The sequence below is a fragment of the Arvicola amphibius genome, chromosome 2 (assembly GCF_903992535.2).
Source record: "Arvicola amphibius chromosome 2, mArvAmp1.2, whole genome shotgun sequence".
NCBI classification, from domain to species: domain Eukaryota; kingdom Metazoa; phylum Chordata; class Mammalia; order Rodentia; family Cricetidae; genus Arvicola; species Arvicola amphibius.
This window is the reverse complement of record NC_052048.2, coordinates 70,822,119-70,849,345: the sequence shown is the minus strand read 5'-3', so window position 1 is coordinate 70,849,345 and position 27,227 is coordinate 70,822,119. Positions and strand designations below refer to the sequence as shown.

The 27,227-nt window shown below is 40.3% G+C and overlaps 1 protein-coding gene across 5 annotated transcripts in view; it reads right to left on the bottom strand.

The window, feature by feature from the left end:
* Ctnna2 (catenin alpha 2) overlaps positions 1–27,227 on the bottom strand; it is a 994,060-nt gene that overhangs the window by 119,828 nt on the left and 847,005 nt on the right. The window lies entirely within an intron of this gene.

The window sequence follows — 27,227 nt, the reverse complement described above, 5'->3', positions numbered from 1 at the left end:
GGGAATTATGCTCAACTATGGTAACATGCTTACTGTGTAAACAAGGTGTGATAGCCTGTACCTTCAATCACAGCACTGTGGAGCAGGTATAGAATGAGACCATACCTGGAGCTTGTTGACCAGTAGTCCAACTCAGGCAGTGAGATCCAGGTTCAGAGTCATGAAGAGTAACTGAATGAGACACTCTGCTTTGACATTTGACCTCCAAACTTTCCCCTCTTCTGTCTCTCTGTCTCTCTGTCTCTCTGTCTCTGTCTCTCTCTCTCTCTCTCTCTCTCTCTCTCTCTCACACACACACACACACACACACTCACACAGAGAGACACACACACAGACACAGACACAAAAAATCCAAAGATTTTTGGAAATTTAGAAAAAAAGTGCTCATTGCTATTAGCTCAGCTATTTCATGTACTATGAAGAGGTCAGCTAGCTATCCTTTAATCTGTTTTTACTGACAGCTCAGTTAGTGAACATTTTTCTATTCAGTGATCACTGTATTCTTTTCATTACTTTCTTTTACTTTACACTGTGTAAGCAGGTAAAAAAATACAATTAGCAAACTGTGACAGAAAATAAACCATTAAGGAAAACTGGTGCCAAGCTTTCCAATATAAGAAGTTGCTTTCTGAACTCAGTTTGCATTAAGATTGACATGTGCTCCCTAACTTTTTACTGAAAAAAAAAAAAAAACCAGCTTGTCATCATTCCCAAGACACTGATGGAGTAGTGAGTTGATGTTAATCAGAACCATGTCAAGCCCCATATAGATATATTGTGAACATTTAAATTCAATAATGCCAATGTAAATGATGTGTACATGGTTGTTGAACTCTGTAGTTTAGGGAATAATAGCAAAATATCTGCTTGGAAATAGAGGGATGGGTCAGTGGTTAAGAAAATTTCTAATTCTTCCAGAGGATCCATATCAGGTGGCTCATAACCTCCTGTAACTCTAGCACCAGGGATCTAAACACTCTTCTGTTCTCTATGGGTACCTCACCACACAAAAACATACATGACATACACAGAGATATACACACACATATACATAAATAAAAATAAATCTCTTTTTTTTTTTTTTTTTTTTTTTTTTTTTTTTTATTTTATTTTTTTTTTTAATTTTTTTTTTCTCATGGTTTATTTTTTTTTATATTTAAAAATTTCCATCTCCTTCCCTCCTCCTCCCCCCTCCCCTCCCTCCCCTCCTTCTCCCCCTTCCCTCCCCTCCCCTCCACCCATACCTCCCCTCCCTCCCTCTCAAGGGAAAATTTGTTTATGTTCAGTATCAATGTAATTTTCTGCTAGTGTTTTCAATCTGTGGGTCATTAAATTCTTGGACACTAAACTGATAGATACAGAGGTTCATGTGTGACAAATTTTGAAAGTTTATAATTTTATGAGTATTATTTAGGAAATGAAGGGGAGACAAAGATAAATAGTGATAGATTCAGAGATTAATAGATAGCTCGGAGGTTAAGAATTCTTGCTGCTCGTTTAGAGGGGTCCAGTTCAGCTCCCAGTATCCATGTTAGGAGTCTCACATTTCCTGTTCAAGGCAGCTCTAGTGACTCAGTGTTTTTTGATATTATTTATTTCATTTCATACTCCAAATATTCTCAATTTTCTATGCAATTTTACACATGTTTAATACTTAATTTTCCCCCATACCTATTCCCTCCCTTTTTTTTACATCAAGTCAGCATTTGGCAAACCAAGAACCAAATGAACCAGATGCAGAATCCTGCTATACAGAACTGCAAAGAAGTTTCTTTGCAGTACCGTCATCAGTCCTTTTGCCTTCGTCTATAGTGAGACACCTATGACAACACAAATCTGCTTGGCTAGGGCTCCTCTGGGTGCAAAATAGCTCCTCTGCTTGTGTTAGGGATGCACGCACCACTAGCAAATGCTGTGTGCATGCCTCCACCTAAATTAAAGTGATCAGTCTGCCCTGGTGACTTTAATGGAGGTAATCACCAGCTCACATTCATGAGCAAATTGATGTGCCTGCTTCCTCGCTGAATCACTCAGCATAAATCTATACCCTTCATATATAAAAACCTCAGTGGCTTAAAATAATGCAATAAAACATCGCCTAATGTGTTCTTGAAGCTGCTTCATCAATAAAGTGCTGTTATGTGAAAAGGATAGCAGAAGCTCCTCTTATGTTATCTCAAGTCATGCAATAGATGTAATCCCCTTTTAATTACCAAAGACCTCCTGAGATTTCATTTTCTCTATCTTCACATAAAAGAAGTGAAGTGTTATTACTCCCTGGTATTATTTTCTTCCCTCAGTCCTGTGAAAGTAAATAAAACCTTCACATTCTAGTGCCTAACAGATGTTGACTTACATATATGTAGGCTGAACACTGGTGGTGTGGGAACACTAGATCTTGCCTGTAGTGATGGATGTAAGCTACGTTAAGCCATCCAGTGTTTGGGGATGTCCAAGAACATTTGAATATGTTCTGATGGGTAAGTGAGAGCAATCTTTTCCCACAGCTTGGTCACAAAGGAAAGAATGGGGTAAGGCCACAACCAGGAGTCTTACCATTCAAACCATTAAAAGATCTGTCCTTTTGCCCAGAATTCTAATTTAATGAGAGATGGCCCAGAGACTTCATTTTGTTCTGGATTGTCTTTGGGGATTTATGGAGAGCCTAATCCTTTATAGGAAATGCCCTACCAATTAAATTCCTAACACTATGCCAAAGTAAATTCATAGTCCATAAGTCTCTGAAGACTTCCAACTTTTAATGATCCACAGGAATCAGGCTTACTAGCTGTACAACCCTCACTATTTACCACATATTATTGTTTTATGTACTATTATAATACATGAGGGTAGACAAAACATGTCTGTATATGCAATTAAGTATAGAGATACATAAATGTTCATTTCCAATGAAACTTGAAACTTGTCACTGAGGTTCCAGGGGACTTTATGTTCTCTTTAACCTTCTACAGGCACCAGCACCCCCCACATACATGCACATATATAAAAAATAAAGAGTATTCATTTCTGAGACCACGATGGCTCATATGAGACCTTGAATATGGAACTATCACTCCAAGGCATCCCTGCCATCCTGAGTCTTCCTGAATCTTTGTCATTATGAGTCCCTACTTCTGCAAGTCTTACTATGTCACTGAAAGCCAACCTGTTAGAATCCTTTGCTGAGAAAACAAAGCAATTGTTCTAAGAATTCATCTGTTTCCCTCCATGACAGTTTAACACTTGATCTAATTAAGATGCTCCTTAGCAACTGGGCTTTCTTATCAGCCTTTGGAAAAGTACATAAGAACAAAGAATGTTCTTACACTAAGTTCATCCCCAAATCCTATGTTTTCTTCTTCCTCTGTTTTGCAAATAATATTTTACTGTATCATCTGGTTTTGTAAATAAAGCTTTACTGGGACACATATTTGTCATTGTATGTATTGTCTGTGACTGCTTTTGCACGACAGAGGCAGAATTAATTAATAGTGACAGATAGCACATAACATATAAATCAAGAAGAGGGGGTATCTATTCCTGCACAGAAAGGGATTGTTAATCCTGATTTAGATTGAAACTTGGTGAGAATCAAGGATTAATTTCTGCAGGTCTGTCAAATACTCCAAAGTACCTTAATAATAAGAACTGAATGACATATAGATTATGGTGCTTATGTCAAAATTATTTGGTTAAAGTTTAGTATATCAGGAGCTAAAGAAATGAGTTAGTGGGTAGCTGCTTGCTGTCCAGGTATGATGCTTGGAGTTTAATCCCTGGAACCCATATAAATGCCAGGAGGTTGTTGTTTTAACTTCAGCACAGTGGTTGTGCCTTAATCTACTGCTGTCTCAGGTAGCAATTGCAACTCCACAGTCATCAGCTTGTTTCTCTAGCAGTAGCCTGTCTACTCAAGGGGCACCCTAGTGAGAATTCTGCTCCCACAGGCACCAGCCCTGTTGCTGCTGCCGCTAAAGGTGTTTTTAACTAAATTTCTATCATTCCAATTATGAGTAAGACTCAGGATTCAAAGGCTGGTGTCAAAAGCTGTGAACTCAGACAGACTGATTAGCAACTAACTAACCTCTCCTTGCTGGTGTCCACAGAATACCCACACTTATACTTTCTCAAACCACAACCAGGTTTGCCACTCTAAACCCCACCCTACTACTTCCTGTGTCTCTCTATCTCTCCCAGATGCTCTGGTGCTCTATGATTGCTTTCTGTCGCAAGGTTAATTTTATTTATTAAATACAAATGCAAACTCAGAGTTCACAGTATGAATGAATATCCTCCAGTAGGTGGTCATGGTAATCCATCTATAAACTTAGCAAGTGTGAAAGCAGAAGCAGAGCATGCTAAGGCAAGTAGGCGGCTAGCATACTAGCTGAAATGATGAGTTCCAGGTTTAGTGTCTCAATATACACTGTGGATTGACTTTGGATGACACTTGGAATCAAACCAGGTCTCCATGCTCATCCACACAGGTGCATACAAACTAGCACGCACACACGTGCAGCACACACCACATTCATGGCCTAAACAATAAATGAATAAACAATTAAGTGGATCAGAAATAGGTCCATATTTTTAACAAATAAAAACATGTATAGTCCAAAGTCTACTTATCAATATTAAATTGTGTGAGATCAGGAAAAAAACAAGAGGAACAGGAGAATTAAATGTGGTACAAGGCATGCAGAAGAACATATGGGATGACACTTCAGGTCCAACAAGTACACAAGAGTTTGCCAGTAAACAGTCAAAGAGGAGAAAATCTGGGTTTGTAATCAGGGGGCTATTTTCTCCAACTACAGCTATCCCAGCTACCTCCTCCTGGAACTGGAAGATCCGATCACTCCAGAAGCCCCTTTATATTAATCATGTGGCATGCTCTGTAGTCATGACCTCTTTTGGCACTTACTTTTCCATCAGTCTCCCAGTTCCAACTAAGTCTCAAGACATGCTCTCCATCCTGGACTTGAGCCAAGTACCTAAGTAATCCATCTATAAAATCTAGACTACAGACTATATTCAACGGAGTATAGTAACCCACAGTAACTCTGGGATGAAAACCCAGGCATTCATCTCTGTAATGGGTACCATCTGAGTAGAAGAGCTGTGAACTAGACACATGTCATCCAACTTCAGAGTTCACGTAAATGGGTCGCATAAGTGAAAGTCCTAAATAAGTGACCAAAATGAAAGTTCAAGCCCTTTAACAGCTCAATCTCTGCCCTTCGAACTTGCAAATTCTCCATCCTCTCACTTGAATTGCAAACTAGAATGTTCCCAAGCCCCATCCCTCCACCTTCCTCTTCCTGATCTCCATTCTTTACTCTCTCTCTCTTGCCCTTTATTACAGATCTGCTCTTTTGCCTCCTTCAAGTTTACTCAAGGCGTTTCAAATCTCCTTTTAGTGTCAAAGTCAGAATATGAGTGCAAAGTATAGTTCCTCTTTTCCATATTACATCCCTATGGGCAAGGACACCCATTTCCAGACCAGGTAAAAGCCTGGGTCCCTACATCATCCAGGGGTGACATCTGTCAACATCACCTTTCATGTACTTGCTTCCATCTGCTTCAATCTTCCTGCATACGGTCACCTGAACGTTTTTGAGCTGGGCAGCATATTCATTCAGCAGACACCCTCAACTCTTCACCATGTCTGCTGCATCAATACCACTTCTTTCTGCCACTGTCCTAGAGTGAGGAGAGGCCTCCTAGTTCCACTGACAAACAACACTGTCACAAATCTTTCCCAAGCTGAAAAACTTCTTATGCAATGCCCTGCAATCATTTTTCTCTTTGGACCACATGCTCTCAACTAATACCTATAAATATGTGTGTGTGTTGCTTCACACTGAAATCTAAGGCATTCCAATAATGACCAGAGATAGGGTCACAGCATGACCATACAGCAGACAGCAGAGTTAGCTCACAGCATCCTGAGACTCCCCTTAGAAGGAACTGAAGCAATGAAATCCTTTTCCCTTCCAAAGTGACCTCTAAAGCATCACCTCTGCCTCACTGGGCATCAGATGTTTCCATTTTGGTTCAGGCCAGGCATGGTCGCAGATGCATCCTGGCTTTGTCCTCTGACTCTTGGGAGACCATCATCAGGTCTAGATGGAATGAGCAGCTGTACTTTTGAAAGTATCCACAAACCCACAGCCAAGGTTATTCTCGTGATTAATGCCCATAGGATAAGTCCTACTCCATAATGCCCTTCAAATGTGCCTCAGCTTAGCAACTTCCTACAACAGAATTGCTTTGCTTTCATCCTCAGGAGGTCTTTTGTTTTCTATCTTTCGTCTAACCAAATCTGTCATCTAACTGAATGGCCATTTGGCTTGACCTTTCAATTCGCTCAGTGATATAAAGCTAAAGACGACATTCTGACTAATATTCCCAGAAAGGAGCAAGTAATGGGGAAATTCTATGCCTCTTGGTTCTGTTTAGCTTTATGCTTTCCAGGTAAGCTTCTTATTTCATTAACATGAGCTTTTACCTTAGATAGATTCTCTCATTGGGTACATGTTTATAGAGCATACTTTGTGTGCGTGCATAGAGGAGGGGCTTTGAAAATATTTGAGGAACATCAATATTAAGTAAGTAATAATTATAATGATAATGTTGGTATTCCTGGAAGCTTAAGTAAAAAATTTGTGTTTAATACTTATATTTTCACCATAATTGAATATATTATGTACTTACAGATGATTTTCTCAACAGTATTGTTTTATGTTTAAATAAGAGGAAAAGTTGGTCATGCCCCCGGCCACACACATATTGTTGGGTGTAGTCTTCAAGCTTAGAATGACCTTACCCTTATAAAGAAGGCATAAAACATACTGAAAAAAAAAGACATGTTACCTGACACATAAGGCCAAAAATAATCTGAACTATCTGAACACTTTTAAAGGATATATTTAAGCCCTGTGCTTTTTAGCTTTGGATGAGAAAACGATAAGACATGATGTTTGTTTTTGAGGACCTTGGAGACTAGTGAAGTAGAACTAGATGTCTACTTCAGGGTACCAGCTACATAAGACCTGGTAAACTCTGGGTACCAGCTACATAAGAACTGGTCATTTGTATTTTAGATGAGCTTTAGGATGGCATGTGGCTACTGCCACTCTTTAGTAGTCACAATTCTAGTATGGGCAGTAGAGTTCGCAAGGTTTCCTCTTATCAATAATCTTCTGGTTTGATTGTGTACTTAAACCCCTTCACTCCTTTACAGAGAGTAACATAAATAATCTTTACTTTAAAAATGAAAAATGTCTTTGAAATATAGCCAAAACATCCTAAAGGTCCACTTAGAAGAAAATGGCAGTCTGTGACGAATATGTTGGGGCATGACAAGGGGCTACAACTTTATATGTGTAGTTCCAATGATGTTTGTAATATGCCACCAAAATGGAGCCTGGATTAGTTTTTTGGGTGTGAGAGTCAGGTAGAACCTGGCTATTCAAAGCACTGAGCCAGAGAAATGGCCCTGTTGGTAAAGTGCATGCCATGGAAAAATGAGGATCCAATTTTGGCTTTCGGCACCCATATAAAAGCAAAATGTGGCAGGGTGTACCTGAAATCCCAGCACTGGGTAGGCAGAGATGGGAAAATCCCTGGGGCTTGCTGGCCAGTCAGTGAGAGACCCAATCTTATAATGTAAAAAGGAATTGAGGAATATACTGGTGCTGACCCGTAGCCAACACACACACACACACACACACACACACACACACACACGGGGGGGGCGGGGGGGAAGCATCAGCCACAACACAAGATAATCTGAAAGGCTGAAAGGCATGGTCTGAATTTGTCCCCAAACACCCTGAATATCAGCTCTATCTGAGACCTACTGAATCACACTACTGTAAGGGTTCCAAATGTGATTCCCAGTGGTGTCACTATTTTAAGTCCAGGCATAAAACAACCAGCCTGCAATGTGAAAGTGTACTGCACTGCCACAAGGGGAAGGAGTTTTCTGATGCTGTCATGTCCTCTTAAGTAAAATAGCCATATTGAGTCTAACTCTCTGATAAGGATGTTTGGAAGATATCAAACACCAAGTGTTCCAGAGAAGATTAGTTGTTGTTCTTATAATTAGGTGAGTCACTACTGCAGTTAAGTACAAGGTGGGGAAATCATTTGACAGAGGATATATGCCTGACATTTCAAAGCCTAGTCTGTTATTTTCAGCAAACAACTTGATGCTGGCTATAGGAAGCAAGGAGCATCTTATACAGAGACACAGAATGCTTGACTCAGAAGGGACCAGTTGAATGGTCCAGACCCTACATGCTCAATCTAAGAACACAGGGAGTTCAATGAAAAACTGTAGAAGCCCAAGTTTTAACCCTGTAGGTTTTAGAATGAGATATTTACCCACAGATTTTCCATTTTATTATTTCCCTCAGATTACTCAAACATAGAGTTAACCCCAAAGCCAAAAAGCATGAATCTAATTCAATTTGACTCTTCTTCCCTCCATTTACAAAGATGAATCCATGCTAAAGACACCAGAAAACTTTCCCTTGGCTATGTAGGTAATTGGTGATGAAATGGAGATCAGGTTCCACACCATTCTGTTTGGTCCTCTGTATGTCTAGAAATGCACGGAAAATTCCTGCAGCTTTAGAAAATACAGACACTGGCAACACATTTTCATGGTCTAACATTGTTGTGTGTTTTAAAACTCCCCCAGAGAATGCTAACATGCAACTATGGTAGAAAATTGTATTCCCAGCCTAAATTTAATCTGAATTTACTCTAGATTACACTAGAACATTTTGCAAGCCAAGAGACCCCCTCACATTCCTTTCAACCTTACTTAACCTGCATCCATCACCATCATCTCTCAAAAGACAAAGCCTTGGAAGTGAATTCTGTCTCCCATTGCTAAGTTCAACCTACCTTTTTGTGGCCTTTTTGCTCCAGGCAGAGGAAGTTTTGTTTACCCCACTTCCATCATGAAGTAGAGAGTACTGTGGCCAAGTAACCATAGAAACTTTCTGAGTGGATATGTTGTCGCCTCTTTAGCACATGAAACAAAGCTATTGATACTCCCCAGTAGAAAGGAGGGAAAATAATGGGACCTGTGCCTTGAATCATTTCTCCCTACTAACCACACATCTGGTTAAATAACCTGAGGAAATACCAGAATACATAAGAAAGGAGGAGGTCAGCTGCAAAGGGAGCTTCATGATCCAGTTTCGAGAGTGGTCAACTATGAAGGAATAATTTGTGGTGATGGAGCTGTCTGGGGTCTCCAACAATCCTATTAAGACACCACTCACCCATCCACGTTTTGTTTTCAGTTGGTTTTGCTTTGATTTCATGAGACAAGGTTTCTCTGTCTAATCCTATCTATAATGAAATTCACTCTGTAGCCCAGTTTGTCTTCAAACTCAGCAATCCACGTGCCTCTGCCTCCTGAGTGTTAGGATCAAAGGCATGTGCCACCACTGCCCCACATCTCTCTGTGCTTGTAAACCAGACCAATAAATGGATTGGTTCAGCAGGTCAGATTTTGATGTGATTGTATTTCTTACTGTCCTTGTTTCCCTGTCTTGGGTAAGTAGATGCTTATTCATGCCTACCCAGTTAATACGATACTCCATCATAAAAACCAACGAGTGTGCTTGTTAAATTTCCCTTCAAACTGGAAGTCTTGATTCTCTATGTTTGTCATGAGCCTATTTCTATAAAGGTACCCCAGATATGCTTATGATTCTGTATTTTCGGGTCAACAGCACCATGAGCTTCACCTAAGAACTTACTAGAATACAAACTCCCAGACCCCTTCCCTGGCTTTTGGAATCATATATTCTGAGGGTTAGGCATTTTAGCTACCTGCATTTTAACTAGGCCCTCATTCCTGAAACTCTGAGGCATTCCCACAGACCAACTTCTGTTTCTTTGCTTAGTAAATAGCACCAATGACATCCTATAATCCATTCTCCAGCCACGAGCGCTTCCCCTATCTACAATTATACTCTACTTTCTTCCTTAAAAATGTTTCTCATATCATCAGTTTACATGCGTCTAGAAGAGTAAACAGTTTGAGAGTTTTACCAACACATTTAATTTAGAGAGGCCTAATTACTATCATCATTCATGAAAATTTTGGGTAAGAGCAAGAAAGACCCTGTGATTTAACATGAAACACATGCTTTTCTGAGCACTCCAGGGTGTTAAAAGTCAACTTGGACATATTGCTTTCAGATTCATATTGAGATCAGATTCTTTACACTGAAATGCAGATATGCACACACACAATGACCATTATTTACCTCCCCCCAATTTTATTTAAAGATCATTAAGAAGTCACAAGAGAAGAAGGTTCAAAGAAAAAAATATATAGTTCTTTGTCTTCAGAACTCAGAGAAATTAACTTTCAATGGAGCCCTGGACACTTGTGCAGTGATGAATACACTTTCAAAGTTCTAATTGTCTTCTGTTCTCACAATGTTTACACTCACACCCGATCTGGGCTGCAGCAGTGCCAGGAGTCCAGCACTTCGAAAAAGTGTGTATTTTCTCAGATCCTCATAAACCCTACAACATCTGGGCTCATATTATTATTCTCATTTTATAGTTAAAAAAGCCAAGAAGCAGAGATCAATAGCTTTCCCAACATCACAGCAGAGTACTAAAAAGTCATGTTTGGGACTGAGATATGGCTAGGCCAACAAAGGGCTTGCTGTACAAGTGTGAAGATAGGAACTCAAATGCCAATAACCCATCTCAATGACTCTGGAGAGGCAGCTGACTGTAATCTCAGAACTAGGAAAAGCAGAGAGAGGATTTTCTGAGGTGGCAACTCCTGATCCAGTGAAGGCACTGCCGCAAGAAATCAAGAGGAAAGTAGGGAAGGAAGACACAATATTAACTCTACATGCATATTTACACAAGTACACGTGCACTTCTATGCACACAAATGACATATACACATATGTACACATATAACCTATGTACAAGCAAAAGTAATAAAAATAATATTTAAAGGAAGTAAAAAGCAGAAATGTCAGTTTTGAACTCTAGAAGCATAACTCAAAGGAAAACAAAAACATTCTTCACATTCTCCTACAGGCTCATTTACTGTTTACTATTAATCCTCAAGAATACGTATACTTTCCCATTCTACAGATGATGAAGCAGAAGTCAGGAAAGGATAAGAAGCCTGCCAAAATTGTATAGTTAGAAAGAAATGATGTCAGAGTCTGGAGCATGTATATTGTGGCCTGTATGATGTCTCCTTCAGGCACAGAGCTCATCTTCCTTACAGTGCATGAAACACCAAAGGCAACCTTCTCAGGTGAGGTCAAAGCCACTGTTTCCTGAAAGACATGGGAGAACCAGCCCTGGTGGGCATAGACCTGTAATCTCACTCTATTTGGGAGGTTGAGGAAGTAAGAAGATCTCAAGGTTGACATTCACCAAGGCTACGTGGGGAATTAAAAGCTAGCCTAAACTTAACTTACTAAGACATCTCAGAATAAAAATGGGACTGTGACTACTATTTAGTAAGATTATAATTCAATCTAGATACTCACAAACATATAAATAAATGAACGAATAAGATGAAACTATAAAAGCTTAAAGCTTACATGATGAAGGGAATCTGAGTCTTCTAGAACAAAACACCTTGCGTTTCTGTACTTTCCATGGGACAGGCTAGTACAACTGAGAAAGTAATGGCAGAAATTTGATAGGAGGGTAGAGAGCAAATGACTAAGAGGAGATTAAATGTCCTATTTAACTGACTCCATCTGGGGGTGAGAGAGGCAGTGTTCAGTCACATTCAGAATCAAAGGACCTTACAGTGGTGTCAAATAATTTCCTCTTCACTTCATGGCCATGGAGGATAGTGAGATTTGCAAGGATACATTCTGATTCAAAGAGTCATTAACCAATTCAGGTCTTAAATAGTCTTTTCAGGGGTGTGTCTCACTAGATTCCAACAACCAGCATGGAGTAGGCCCAGGGCACAATGAACTCATGGTATCTCAGAGTGAGGACAGGGATCTTCAAACAGAAAAGGCTTTCAAAATAAATCTTCTGGCCTCTTCCCCTTCCACCCTCCTTTCCATACCACACCTCATGTTCCCAATTTTGTTGGGTGATCTTATATATTTCGACTTTCCAGGTGGATTTATATATGTTTTTCTTAGGGTTCAGGAGGGGAGAAGGGGAGGAGCTAGGAGAACTTGAGGGAATGAGATAGTCGAGATGGAGGAAGGATAAGGATGAGCACAAGGAAAGAGATATCTTGATTGAGGAAGCCATTATGGGGTTAGCAAGACACCCGACTCTAGAGAAATCCCTAGCAATCCACAAGGATAACCCCAGCTAAGATCCTAAGCAATAGAGAGGGCGCCTGAACTGGCCTTGTCCTGTAGTCAGACTGATGAATATCTTAAATATATCACCATAGAACCTTCATCCAGAAACTAATGAAAACAGAGGCACTGAACTGAGCTTCCAAAGTCCAATTGAACATTGGGAGAAATGAGAATATGAGCAAAGAGGTCAAGACCATGATGGGAACACCCACTGAAACAGTCTATATGAGCTAATGGGAGCTCACCAACACCAGCCCAATTAGAAAGGAACAAGCTCAAGACAAAACTAGTCCCTCTGAATGTGGTTGACAGTTGTATGCCTGGGGCAAACTGAGGGGTCACTGGTAGTGGCACCAGAATTTATCCCTACTGCTTGTACTGACTTTTTTTGGAAACTTATTCTCTTCAGATGGATACCTTGCTCAGCCTAGATATAGTATGGAGGGCTTTGGACTGTCCCCAAAGCAATATGCCTCACCCAGTCTGAGGAGTGGATGAGGGGGGTAAGTGGAAGGAATGGGAGGAGGGAAGGGAGTGGAAACTTGGATTGCTATGTATAATGAAAAGAGATAGTTTGTTTTCTAAAAAAAAAAAAAAAAAAAAAAAAAAAAAAAAAAAAAAAAAAAAAAAAACCTCTGGCAAGTCCTACCTCCGGTTCTAAACTAAGGATGGAGTTTTAATTAACTGTGCCTGTGTGTGGGTGTGATCATCGGAGAGCAGGTGCCAAACAAGGCCAGAATAGAGTCTGGAATCTCCTGGAGCTAGAGTTACGAGCAGCTGTGAGTCACCCAAGATGAGTGCTGGGAACCTCTGTAAGAACAGTGTGTGCTTGTAAGCTCCAAGAGTCATCTTTCCAACCTCCAAAGCACAAGACTTCTAACTACCACCATCAAATGAAGTCTGCATCAAGTATTATATGATTTCTGAATACAATAACGGACAATCATATTGTCTTATGCAGTTGAGGTCTGTTGGGAGAAGGCTGCCTTGATAGTGTGGCTTTCAACTAGAATTTTACCTGGGTTCTGTGTAAAGAGAAAGAACAGGACAAACTTGCCCTGAAATTAACCAGCTTGATAGTCTTGCCCCAGCACAGAGTCAAGCAGAAGAGCTAATGAGAGGACATAGCTTGTTTCTTCTTTATGTTCTCACCCATTCTCTCAACATAATTCATCGCTAAACACAGCTCTGGACATCAAATGAAATAAAAGACATGATTTTTTTTTTCTTTAAGCCACTCAAAGCTTACTGGGTAAACTAGGGCACTAGGAAGCAAATGAACTCAAATATAAAACCTTTCTTGTTTTTTATAGGAGAATTGAGGGGGCAGATGCTTTTTAGAAAAAGTTCCAAACTTTACTCTCAACTTTCACAGGAAAGTTAACTGTAGAATGAGGAAGATAGTAGCAACAAAAGAGTCTGGGGTCACAGGAGAGCATTTCATGAGGGAAAAATGGTATGAGCTATGAGCGAGAAGTATTTAAAGATTGACAAGTATCTAGACAGGATGTGTGTGGAGAATCAGCAGATGACAAGGCTGGAGATGAAAGGCTTCAAGAGGATAAGACGCAAGAGTAGACTTTACCCAGATGATCTACAGGTGGACACAGGCATAAGATAGACATCTAAAACATGTTTGGTATATGATTTAGTGTATTGAGGGCAGCCTGCAGAGTTAGAATGGTCTGGAAAAGAAAGTAATCATCTATTAAATTCAAAGAGAGAAGGCAGTGTACACGGCTGATGACTCATTTATGAGTCAGCTTTCCTGACATCAAATGTGCAGAGAAGTTTAGCATATCACCTATCACCAGGTAGATGACGCACCCTGGTTCTGTCTCCCACAGCAGTGTTCTCCAGCCTGAACCAGCTGGTTACCTGAAGACCATCTCCACTGCAGTATCTGCAAACAGTTTCTGACAGGGATGCAGTAATCACTACTACAAAATGGCAGTCCACCCTGTGCTTTGTCTTTCATAGTCCCCCTCCTCTTTCTTAATTGTTCAACTGAATTTCAACTTTAAGACCACACAATCCACAGAGTCTTCTCCCAACTTACCTCAGTGGGTTAATATGCTCCTCCTTGTATTCTGAAATCTTACTCATAGTACAAAGCTCATAGTACAAAGCTAAAGCTTCTGCCCACTATGAAGGACTTTGCCTCCCTGGTTTTAACTTATGTATTTGAACCAGCCCCTCCCTCTCCCATACTAACCTTGACCTCAACGGGGATTCTGAGAATAAAACTGAAGTCAAGCCTTCCCACTGTGGAAACTGCTGGCCTCACTGTGAGCACGGAGTCTTATACCTTCAGAGCAAGAAGGGTGAACTTAGAGACCCACCCTTCCTATGTTAGAAGTAAAGTGTAATAAATAGGTTCTGTGAGATGTAGACACTGCCACTTAAGTTAAATTTCAGCAATAGGAAATGTCAATACATGTCTTCCCCTTTCCATCTTCTACCTTATAACTTTCTCTTCATACAGACCTGCCATTACCACAAAATCACTACCATTTTCTTCCTTTCATGTTTCTCCAGCTGGCTCTTCTGTCATTCAGAACAGTAGAGTGTTGGCTCTTGGGCTTTTAATTCAAAGCTCATATTTATTCATCCTTTTTGACTGTTAAGTTGTCTCTCTCCATTTGCCAGGCGCTATCGATATGTACTCACTCTTTGTTGGGTTAACACTGTAGCTTTCCCTTGTACATTAACAGATCCCTGAGTTCTCTTCTTTACATTTCCACCTTTTTGAGAAGGTCATGATGGCTACATGATGTTTTAATGTTTTAGGAAATGCATCTCACAGAAATATGAGATTCTCACCAACCCCTTTAAATAATCAATTTAAATTATATTTAAATTAAATTTAAATATCAATTAATCATTTTTGACCACTTTGCTTTCTTACTGTCCACCATCTATCCCCTCGGCTCTTATGCCATTCCTGCTTCCCCTTCCTCAGGGTTCCCCGAGGAACTGTGAGGGCAGTGAATTGATGAAGACATTCCGTTTAAGGCTGTGTGTTCCAAGGTCTCTCAATCTCTGCATATTGGCTGGCTGTGGGTCTCTGTATTTCTTCTTGTCTGCTGCAAGAGGAAGCTTCTTTGATGATGGATGAGTAAGACAGTGGTCTACGAGTATAGTAGAATATTGTTAATAGTCATTTTACTGCTATATTCCTCTAGTAGAACAGTGGGATTTGGCTTTCCCCTAGGTCCCTGGCCTATCTTGTCTCAGTTCTTGGTTTCTCAGCATGCAGAATGGGTTCCATCTCAGGAAGTGGTGTTAAATCAAATCAGATATTGGTTGGTGACTCCCACAAGTTAGTTCCACTATTGCCCTAGCAAATTTTGCAGGCAAGATACCATTATAAACAAAAGGGCTTGTAGCTGTGTTAGTGTTTATCTTTCTAATTTAGTGGTGTGCAGAATACTATCTGGTAGCAAGAACACTAGCCTGTAGGGGTAAAGTCTTTTGTTAGGCTCCAGTTTAACTTCTGAATGTTCAATGATTTGTTTAGGTGTTGTCTTCAGCAAGGGACCTTGATGTCAGATTGTGAAGAGGAACCTATAACCTTGGCAACAGCCCGGGTTGTTTGGGGATTCCCATAAAACCCCTTTGACCAACAAGTTAATTAGCTAAAAACCTATTCCCAGTAACTAAATTTGGTGATAAGATGTCCATTTGGGGATCTGTCTCCCCACTATTTGTCAATTTTATTTATACTACTTAATATACGTATATATTTTAGGAAGCTTCTACTGTTTCAGATTTTCACATTTTTTAACTTACATGTATGTAAATGTTGTGCAACATGTATCTACCTGGTGTCCTTGGATTTCAGAAGGAGTTGTTGGATTCTCTAGTACTGGAGGTATGAATGGTTGTGACTCACCCTGTTGCTTCTAGGAACTGAACCCAGATCCTCCACAAGAGCAACTAATGCTCTTAACCACTGAGGATGTCCCTAGCCCCAAGATTTGTACTCTTAATGTGATCTTATGAGCTGGTGAGAAAGTCCTCCAACAACTTCTACATAATCACCTCAGATGACAACCTCTCTTCTCTTTTTTCTGTTCACTTTCACTACTACCTAAGGAAAAGCCTCTTACTTACACAGAATAGAGACCCATGGTCTTGCCCAGGATTTTGGCAAGTCCTGGAACTTGCAACTGCAAAGTATGTACTGTTATTTCTTTTCTCACCCCTTCCTGCTGTGCCTACTGAAAATGTTGGTCAGCATTCACAGATTTTTCAGCATAGAACAGAACCAGTTTTATATGGTATCTCAGTCCTCCATTGCCTAATCCCACCTTAGTTTTCCAGTTTTATCCATTATAACGTCTTTTCATATGCAGACCCACTCACTGCACAGGAGTTGGTCTAGGCCTGGTAGTGCACAGTGTAATTCTAAAACACTTATTAAGTTGAGGGAGGAAGATCAAGAGCTCAAAGTTTCAACTTCATTGTGTGTTCAAGGCAAGCCTGAGCTACAAGAGACCTTGTCTCAAAACAAATGAGACCTCACACTCTTTAAGACTTGCCTTTTGAGCCTCCTGTGTTGCACATGTTTGCAAACAGGTGAGGATCACATGACAAGCCCATCTTCCTGTGGGAACCAGTGCTCTACATTGAGGATAGCCCTAGGAAGAGCTAGTATCTCTGTAACTGTGACTTGATTCCCTTCAGAACTAAGGTACTTGACAGAAATACAAGTACCAAGTGTGATTGGTGTGGAGTTTCTGGAATGAAAAAGAACAAATAATACTATTTAGAAATGGAATTATTAAATGAACAATCATATGAAATTATCTATAAATGCACATTAAAATAGATGCTTTATAACAGCTTCAGTTGTTAGCCCTACTATTTTCACTTCTCTTACTTCTTAGAGCTTTTACATTCCTTTCCCATTTGTAGGCTGAAGTCATCTACTCTCAGTTTAGCTACCCAGTTCTTGAGTTTCCCATTCCTTCTTTAACAAACAGAATTAACAGCTTAAAATACCACCAGTTTTTTGTTTTTTTTTTTTTTGTTACACTTCTGAAGGTCAGAAGTCTTTCCTTTCTGGAACCCTCTCTCCTCTGGCTTCTATAGCTGCTCATATTATTTGGCTTGTCACTCCTATGTTCAAGCCCACTGGTTGTCAGGAAAAATCCTCTTGCTCTTGCACTACTCTGAATCTCTCCTTCATTTTTCTCCTTCCGGTATAAAAAGCTGTGTAACATGTTAGCAATATAAAGGCCAAGTCCATCTTGTCTTAAACTCAGATGATCAGCAACTTGAATTCTACTTGTACTTTAATTCCCTTTGACACAAAAACATTATAATCACAGATTATAGAAATTAGGATGTAGATATCTTTGGTACAAGTGCATGTGTATGTGTGTATGTTTGTGTGGGCATGAGTATGTGTGTGTACGTGTGTGTGTGTGTCTGTCTGTCTGTCTGTCTGTTTTACTCTGGGTTTAGGAAAGTCCTGACACCCTTAACTGCAAAGTGTTCTTCATAGAGGTAGTATATTCATTTCTCTTAAATAAAGACAAATGACTATAACATCATATCAGCAGTTTCCTACAAAAAATGTCTTCTTCTAATATATATGTATTGATCCTTTTATGATGCAGATATAGAAAAGGGTATTAAAAATACATTAAGTGAAGCCAGGCGATGGTGGCGCACGCCTTTAATCCATCCCAGCACTCGGGAGGCAGAGGCAGGCAGATCTCTGAGAGTTCGAGGCCAGCCTGGTCTACAAGAGCTAGGTCCAGGGCAGGCTCCAAAGCCACAGAGAAACCTTGTCTCAAAAAACAAAAAAAAAATACATTAAGTGGTTTCAATCCACAGGTAAGCAAAACATGTCTCTGTGTCCCACAGGTCACATTTCCCTTTTAATAGACTTTCTGACAGAAGATGGGTGAGGAAAACTAGGAGAAACAGGGGAGATAATACAATAAATGTGGGGGAGAGAATAGATTTCTGTATTAGTTCTTTTTGCTGTGGTAAAAATCATAACCAAGGTAACTTGCAGAAGAAATAGTTTATGTTAGGCTTACAGTTCTAAAGGAGTTAGTTTCCATGATGGCAGAGCAAAGAAAGTAGGCATCAGGCACAGTAACAGTGGCAGGAAACTTGGGACTCACATTCTGATCCTCAAGCACAAGTAGAGAGAGCAAACCAGAAATGGCACATCTTCAAATTGTCAAAACTGCTCCCAGTGACATACTTCCTCCAGAAAGTCCATCCCTCCTAAATCTCCCAAACTGAGGACCAAGTGTTTAAATGCTCAAGACCATGGGAGTCATTTCTAATTCAAAGCACCACAGCATCTAAGTACTAGTACACTGATTTCATGATTCGAGTCAGCCTACAAAGGACAAGAGATTCTATATGTAAAGAATGATGTAAATGTCCGCTCTCCTAGGTTATACAACACATATTGATCCAAAGCTTGGTTTCAAGGGTGTCATTTCCTACAAGTGAAGACACTTCTCCTTTATAGATATGTATTATGGTAGCCAGGGTTCTCTAGGAGAACAAAAGCAACAGAATGAAAATATATATAAAATATGGATTTACTAGAGTGACTTAGAGGCTATAGTTTCTGTCCACCAACAGAAAGACCAAGAATCCAAAGGCTTTTCAGTCCACAAGGCTGGATGTGTCTGTATATTCAGGAATGTGAAGAAGCAGACTCTAATGCCAGAGAAGGAAGGAACTTGTCAGTGAGAGGGAGGTCAAGCAGGAAAAGAGTTATAGAATCTTTCTTCTATGTCCTTTATGGAGGTTGCCACCAGGAGGAGGACCCCCCCCCCAATGGATTAAAGATAGATCTTCTCACTTCAAATTATTTAATTAAGAATAAACCCTCACAGTTGCACATGACCACTTGGGTTTTAGTTTATTTATGATGCAGTCAAGTTAACAACCAAGAACAGCCATCACATGTATCTAATGAATAGTTAAGCCTCTTTTGACTTAGTTATTTCAAAATAATTTAGTTATTATAAAGTCACAACAGTTATTCAAAGACCACAGCATTATGAGCTGCTTTAGTGAGAGAGGGAAGATATTAGCCCTCAGTTCTTTCCTACCCTTTAAGGAAACATCACCAACCCAGCAAGTCAGCCTTTGAATAATTTTGAAACTTTCTGGGACACAGAGTCCAGGGGAGGTCAGGACAGAGCAGGTCAATGAATCATTTTCAGACTATTATTATCTAAAGCTCAGAGCTATGGTCAGGCCACCTGCTGGGGAATGACAACCCTGTTCCCAATACTTCTATGGTATGGAGGCATTTAAAAAAAAATGACTCATGAGTTAAGGCTAGAAGGGGATTTAGAGAACATCTAACTAGGGAACTGTAAGTGGGAGTTTTCTCTGATGCTCTCTCTGCTAAACTGACCAAAGCCCGAAACAAAGCTACCCTCACTACAAATGCAATGACCTTGTTTCTTGTCCAGATCTAGATTTGGTAATGGGTGTCTAGGGGTATTATGTATACAGCAAGAACAGCATGTGTTTGTTTTAATAAAAACATGATTCCAGGATGTGCTAGTGATCATCTGGTTTCCTCAAGATCATATTCCTTCCTGTTTTCTTGGCCATGCCTCCCTGGCACCTCTGATATTTCTTGATTTTAAAATGAAAATCATAGGGAGTACAGATCACAGAGACATAGGCAAAAACAGAACACAAACTTCAGACATTTCTATTCTATTGGAAATTTTGTTGTCCCCATCAAAACTTATTAACTCTGGTAAATATCTTTCCCTTAAGTAGTAACAGATGCCTTTAAGATTCAGTGGGGAAATACATATAACACAGCTACCTATTCTTATCTATGTGGGAGTGACTGAATTTTTCTTTCCTACTTAATTATCTGTAAGCATAAATTAAAAGATGTCAGGCAAGATCACCTGACAAAATTGGAAGCATGAGGGTGGAGATAGAAGGTAGGAGAGAAGGGGGAAAGGAGTGGAGAAAGGGAGGGTTGAGGAGAACTTGAGGGAATGGGATAGTCGAGATGGAGAAAGGACAGATATAAGAGCAAGAGAAAAGATAACTTGATTGAGGGAGCCATTATGGGGTTATCAAGAAACCTGGCTCTAGAAAAATTCCTAGGAATCCACAAGGATGACCCCAGCTAAGACCCTAAGCCATAGAGAAGAGGGTGTCTGAACTGGCCTTGCCCTGTATTCAGACTGATGATCATCTTAAATATCACTATAGAACCTTCATCCCACAACACATGGAAGCAGACGCAGAGACCCACATCAGAGCACTGGATTGAGCTCCCAAAGTCCAGTTGAAGAGTAGAAGGAACAAGCATAGGACCAAACTAGTTCCTCTGAATGTGTCTGACAGTTGTATGGCTTGGGAAGACTGAGGGGCCACTGGCAGTGGCATTGGGATTTATCTCTACTGCATGTACTGGCTTTTGGGGATCCTATTCTCTTTGGATGTATACCTTGCTCACCCTAGATGTGATAGGGAGGGCACTGGACTTTCCACAAAGCAAAGTGCCTTACCGTCTCTTAGGATTAGAGGGGGGTTTGGTGGGAGGATGCATGGAGGGGATGGGAGGAGGAGTGGGAGTGGGAATTTGGATTTTTTTATCTAATAAAAAGAAAAAATATGTCAGGATAAGTTAATCATTTATAACTAGGTGGTAAAAAGATAGCAGGTTTAATTACAAGAGTGCTAAGGCAAGAGGGCAAACACTAGATTGCCTGGAGGTTTTGAAAATAATTAACAAAAAGAAGTCTATAGATTCAACTTCAGAGATCAAGTTTACCCAAAGATCAATAACATTCATTCACTCACAACTTGGATACCCATGGCATGGATGTTCCATTTAATAAAAAATACCTCACTTAGGTTCTTATGAAATACAAAAATATTCCATCAAGGTTATGACTATTGCTGGTTAATTGAAGACCATGCTAAACACCTATTAAATATAATCAGTAGGTAGAACGAAAATAAGTTCAAGACTTAAGCAGAAATTCAACAGAGAAGCATGTCTACACAATTTGACATATCCAATATTCATGATGCATGACTTTCAGAGGGATCATGCTCTATCCACAAAGACAAGAAGGGCATGGAATGTTCTTGGACAGTTGGAGACTTCGCAGTACCATAACCAAAATCTGTGCATCTGTGGGTGTAAGAAGAGGGGGAGAACTTGACAGATTGGGGAAATGATGCTTCAAATGAGAAGCTCAGAGTGATCCAATTTTCCCATCATAACATTCTACACCTACCCAGAACTGATTTTAACCACATGTTTCCTCAATGTTGATTTAATATCTAAGATGTTCTTCTGAAGTCAGCAAAACCATCCCCTATGGTTTTAGACCACAGATCAGGCCTTTTTATATTAATACCTTTAATTCCACTTTAGCAATTTCAGCTATCTACAGTCTTTTTAAAAATTATTATTATTAAAAGTTTCCACTTCCTCTCCTCCTCCCATTTCCCTCCCCCTCCCCTCTCCCCCTCCTCCTTTCTCTCCAATCCAAAGAGCAGTCAGGGTTCCCTGCCCTGTGGGATGTCCAAGGTCCTCCCCCCTCCATCCAGGTCTAGGAAGGTGAGGATCCAAACAGACTAGGCTCCCACAAAGCCAGTGCATGCAATAGAATCAAAGTCCAGTGCCATTGTCCTTGGGTTCTCAGTCAGCCCTCATTGTCTGCCACGTTCAGAGAGTCTGGTTTGATCACATGCTCCATTAGACCCAGTTCAGCTGGCCTTGGTGAGCTTCTATTAGATCAGCCCCACTGTCTCAGTGGGTGGGTCTACCCCTCACGGTCCTGACTTCCTTGCTCATGTTCTCGCTCCTTCTGCTTCTCATTTGGACCTTGGGAGCTCAGTCCAGTGCTCCAATGTGGGTCTCTGTTTCTATCTCCATCCATCGCCAGATGAAGGTTCTATGGTGATATGCAAGATATTCATCAGTATGGCTATAGGATAGGGCCATTTCAGGCTCCCAATGGATAAAGAAATTGTGGAATATATACGCATTAGAGTACTAACTACTCAGTGGTAAAAAAACAATGACATCTTGAATTCTGCATGCAAATGAATAGAAGTAGAAAACACTATTCTGAGTGAGGTATCCCAGACCCAAAAAGATGAATATGGTATGTACTCACTCATAAGTGGTTTCTAGCCATAAATAAAGGACATTGAGCCTATAATTCCTGATCTTAGAGAAGCTAAATAATAAGGTGAACCCAAAGAAAAACATATAGTTATCCTCCTGGATATTGGAAGTAGACAAGATTGCCATGGGGGTGGGGGTGGGGTGAAGGTAAGGAGAGATGGGGAAAGAAAAGTGAGAAGGGGAGGATGGGGAGAGCTTGGGGGAATGGGAAGGTTGGGATGGAGGAAGGGTGGATATGGGAGCAGGGAAGTATATATCTTAATTAAGGGAGCCATTTTAGATTGGCAAGAGACTTGACTCTAGAGGGGTTCCCAGGTGTCCAAGCAGATGTCCCCAGCTAGTCCCTTGGGCAGCTATCTACATTCTAAACCTTTATCGAATCCCTTATGCCAGAGCTAATCCAGACGCACGTGCATACACACACACGCACACACACACACTCACACACACACACACACATGCATAAATATACTAACACCAACTTGTAATTCCTTACTACAAATAACACACTGCAGGGAAATGAATTCTGATAAGTATCAGGTTAGTGCAATCCTTGCCAATAAGCCAGACTTTGCAATGTAATACAAAATCATTCATTCATCCAGATTGAGTGATCAGACAAAATGAAAAAATTAGGTCACAAAGATTAAAGGAAATATTAAAAGTGACTCCAAGGACTACCAAAAATAAATGAGTCTAGGGTGATGGTGATGGTTCAGCAGGTAAAGCAGGCACCTTAAAAGCATGAGGAGCTGGGGTTGAATTCCTAACACCTAAGCACAAGCCAGGTGTGGCAGCACACATGTATAACACCACTACTGGAAAGGCAGAGACAGGCTTCCTTGAGCTCACTGATCAGCCAAGTCTAGCAGAACTGGGAAGCTACAGATTCAGTGAGAGGACCTGTTTTCAAAAATAAGACAGAGAACAGTCGAGGAAGAACCCTGCTCTGTCCTCCACATGTGCACATATGCACACACATGCATGCACACACACACACACACACACACACACACAAGCATGCACTCACTTGCACACATGACTCCATGCAAATCAGATGCATATGACAGTAGAGTGTGCTTGCAATCCCAGCACTGGGGAGACAAAGACAGGAAAATCCCTGGGGCTTGCCACCCAGACAGTCTACACGATCATCAAACTTCAGGTTCAGTAAGAGATCCTACCTTAAAATATAAGGTGAATAGCAACTAGGGAAGATTCCCAGCATTGGCCTCTGGCTACCACATACTTGTGTGCACACAAACACGAGCTAACACATGAGTGAATGTGAATATCATGCATGGAACTTCTGTTACTAGTGATTTGCAGTTATATGAGCAAAGTTTTTCTAAGCTGTCTTCTTTTGGTCAAACTCTGCAGTACTTCCACAAGCATTAAATGTTTTCTTCTACAGTCGCATCAAAAGAAGCTTCTTTAATTGCACATGTCACATTGGAGTGTTTCCATCACCTGGTTACTGAATAGTTCAAAGATTTGTAGGTGCCTATTAGTGCCATCCTTAAAGCCAAAGAGTTCCATCTACAGCCAGTGTTAAGAAATGGCGTCGGGAAACCAGTAGACAGTCCAGCTGAAGTATCCCACCTATTTTCTCCATAGCTACATTATACCCCTGTGACTACATGCATGACAATGCTTAATAAGACACAAAAAAGAAAGGTACACTTTCCAAAGTCCATGAATCCATCTGTGACTCTCACCATCCCCAATCATTACAAGCTAACTGCTCTTTTGTTTCCTGGTGAAACCAATGGGAAATGAGCCTCCAGGGCTGACAGGCAGAAATTAATGTGATCGATTTAGTTTTCGTGCCCCACATTCTGGGTGCAAATGCTTTCTGCACCCTGGTGCAGCACATTTATACTCTTAGTTGCAGAAAATGAATTTATAAATTTATAGTGCCCAACTAGAAGAAATAATTTGCTGAGGATCAGTAACAGATACCACCATCCATCTCCCTTTACCTTTACTTTTCTGAGCAGCATCAAATGTGTTTTCCTTTTGAATTTTGAACAGAAGAATGGATTATTAGTTGGGGAAGTGATAGGAAGGTAAGATAAGAGCAACTTGAATTTTGGGAATTTTATACTGAAAACAAAATATAACATGTCCAGATGGATATATGGTGTATGTCTTTAATCCCAGCATTTGGGAGGCAGTACCAGGTGGATCTCTATGAGTTCGAGGTCAGCTGTGTCTTCCAGGACAGACATATCTGCATAGAGAGACCCTGTCTCAGAAAAAAGCAAAAATAAAAAATAAATGAACAAAAGCTTATCATAGCTAGCATAGCTGCCAAGAAAGAAATGAAGCAAAAAAAAAAAATGTTCTCATTTTACACGAAAGGGAAAATTTCAATAAATCCTCACTTACCTCAGGTGAAAAGGACATTATGTAAGGATTATTAATTTACCATTTTAGACAAGGGGAAGTAAGACACTTATTTGCCTGTATGTCTTTCTCATTTGAGACTAAACTGTGTCTGTGGATAGTAATTTTCAAAGATTTAAGAGAGAACTAAATGTAGATGGTAAGGACTATCAATAGTTAAATCCTATTTTCTCAGCATATAAAACAGCTCTTCATTAAACATGAATATTTTTGCTTCTTATTTTAAAATGTTCACATGTCCCGAAGTGAAAAAATAGATGGATATTTCTTTGGTGCTTGACACCTGCTCAACTATGTGTGAAAAATGACCTCCTCCATTTTGCTAGAGTTAATGGTGGACTCTGGAAGAGCTCTTAGAACCAGATGGCAGCACTGGTGCAGAGGAGCAAAACTGCATACTGTGAGGTGAGGCAAGCAGGGCTGTTAGTTCCCTAAAGAGAGGATCAGGTGAGCAAGATACCAAGTGTGTGTGTGTGTGTGTGTGTGTGTGTGTGTGTGTGTGTGTGTTTCTAGCACCTGGATTCTTTTGTTTGCTTGCTTGCTTGCATAAATATCATCTTCCATATGAGAGTAGAAGTTTCCTGTTATCTTTCACTTTCTGTTCCTGCTCCAAGCAGGAAAATGTAATATTGCTTAGATCTTCATGGCATGAAGTTTCTAAAGCGAAGATGTATATATTAGCCAATCAGCTCAGTGTGTAAACAAATACTTCCGGAGCATACCCGTGTGTCCAGATGTTCCATTCTGGTGACTCCACAATCTCATGTGCACTCAGTGGTGAGTTTGACTTCTTGTCTCTACTGAGAAGGCTGTGTAAATGACTGGCATGTAAGACAGAGGTGAGGGGAGAAGAATGGAAGAGGGAAGGGAAGAGTGGGATGAATGAAGAGACAACATACATAGACAATAGCAAAAGAAATGTCCATTGTGGCTCTTCTGACCTGGACCTGGGAATACTTTTGTGCCTATGAGGAGGAGGAGGAGCCTGGAGTGCATGCTGGCACTCAGGTTATTACCATTCCTGTGTTATTCAATGCCTCAATCAGTTTTGGCTAAAGCTCCCAGACCTTGGCTATTTTCCTCTTCAGGTTTTGTTTTCCAGAAAGCAGAACAAAGAGTAAATTAGGACACGGGTTTATATATCTCTTTACAAATCCCTGAGCCTGTCGTGAATAGTGGAGAATGCATTGCACATTTAAATAATCCATAATAAAAGTTTCTTTTAAGCTTCTGAGAGGAATGAATACCATCTCATCTCATTGTAATGCAGCTCAAGAGAATAAGATCCCAAAGGCAGCCACTGGCAATTGAAATAATCAATTTCTTGAGAATAAAGTGGTAATAATATCACTGGAGTGTCAAAAAGTCATTGAAGGCCCAGGTACTACTATCAGAGTCTCAAGTTGAGCTTCTGAGTCAGAAGTATTATGACATTTTCCTGATCCTTTCCAGGGAATAAAAGAGGAGCCTATCCAAACCCTACCTTTGTTCTCTCCCATTAACAGTTAATATATTGCTTCATCTCTTTTCCTACTGGAAGACACAGGAGAGAAGATGCTATGAAGAAGGCCATTTTCTCAGTGATGGCAAGTCAGCAGAATTCAATTCCAGGGGAAACTCCTGGTGCCTCACAAGAATGGAAATGAAAATGAACATTTTCCAGGGAAAACAACTTAAAGGGCCCTGCCCCTGGAAAGTGTATCTGTGCCAAGATCCATTTCATGTGCCTGGAGATTTCTAGTCCCTCTAAGAAGGTACATGACAGATCTCCCTGAAGAAAAATGAGAAATAAGAAGCCTTAAGGGTTTTGTCCCCAGAGCTAGAGATGTAGATCAAGTGGTAAGTGGTTGGTGAAAGCAGAAATGTGATTCAGAAGAGGAGGGAGGAAGAGAGACTTTGCATGGTTGTATAAATACACAATAGACACAGATGAAGGATATTCATGTGTTATTTTCATAGGGAGGTGCAGATAATAGAAAAAAGGCTTCTGGCATCATTAGTTCTATTAACCCAGATCACTCTCCTTGTGACTACTATAGGATCTCATTTCTCTATGTCTTGTGAAATGGGGCCATATCACTAGTCCACATGAAATAAAGGAAATCCTGGTGGAGCATGCTTTGCCTCTCGCATGTAGCCAATAAGATGGAAAGTGTAGTAACTTCTGAAGAAGGCCTTGCTTCTGTATGTAAATTAGTTTTCCTGACAAGCAGCAACATGTTTGGTGAAGGAAATAAATGGCTGTGTGGTAGCCAAATGCTCTATCAAGAAAGACAAAAGAAATGCATGGACAATGGGTA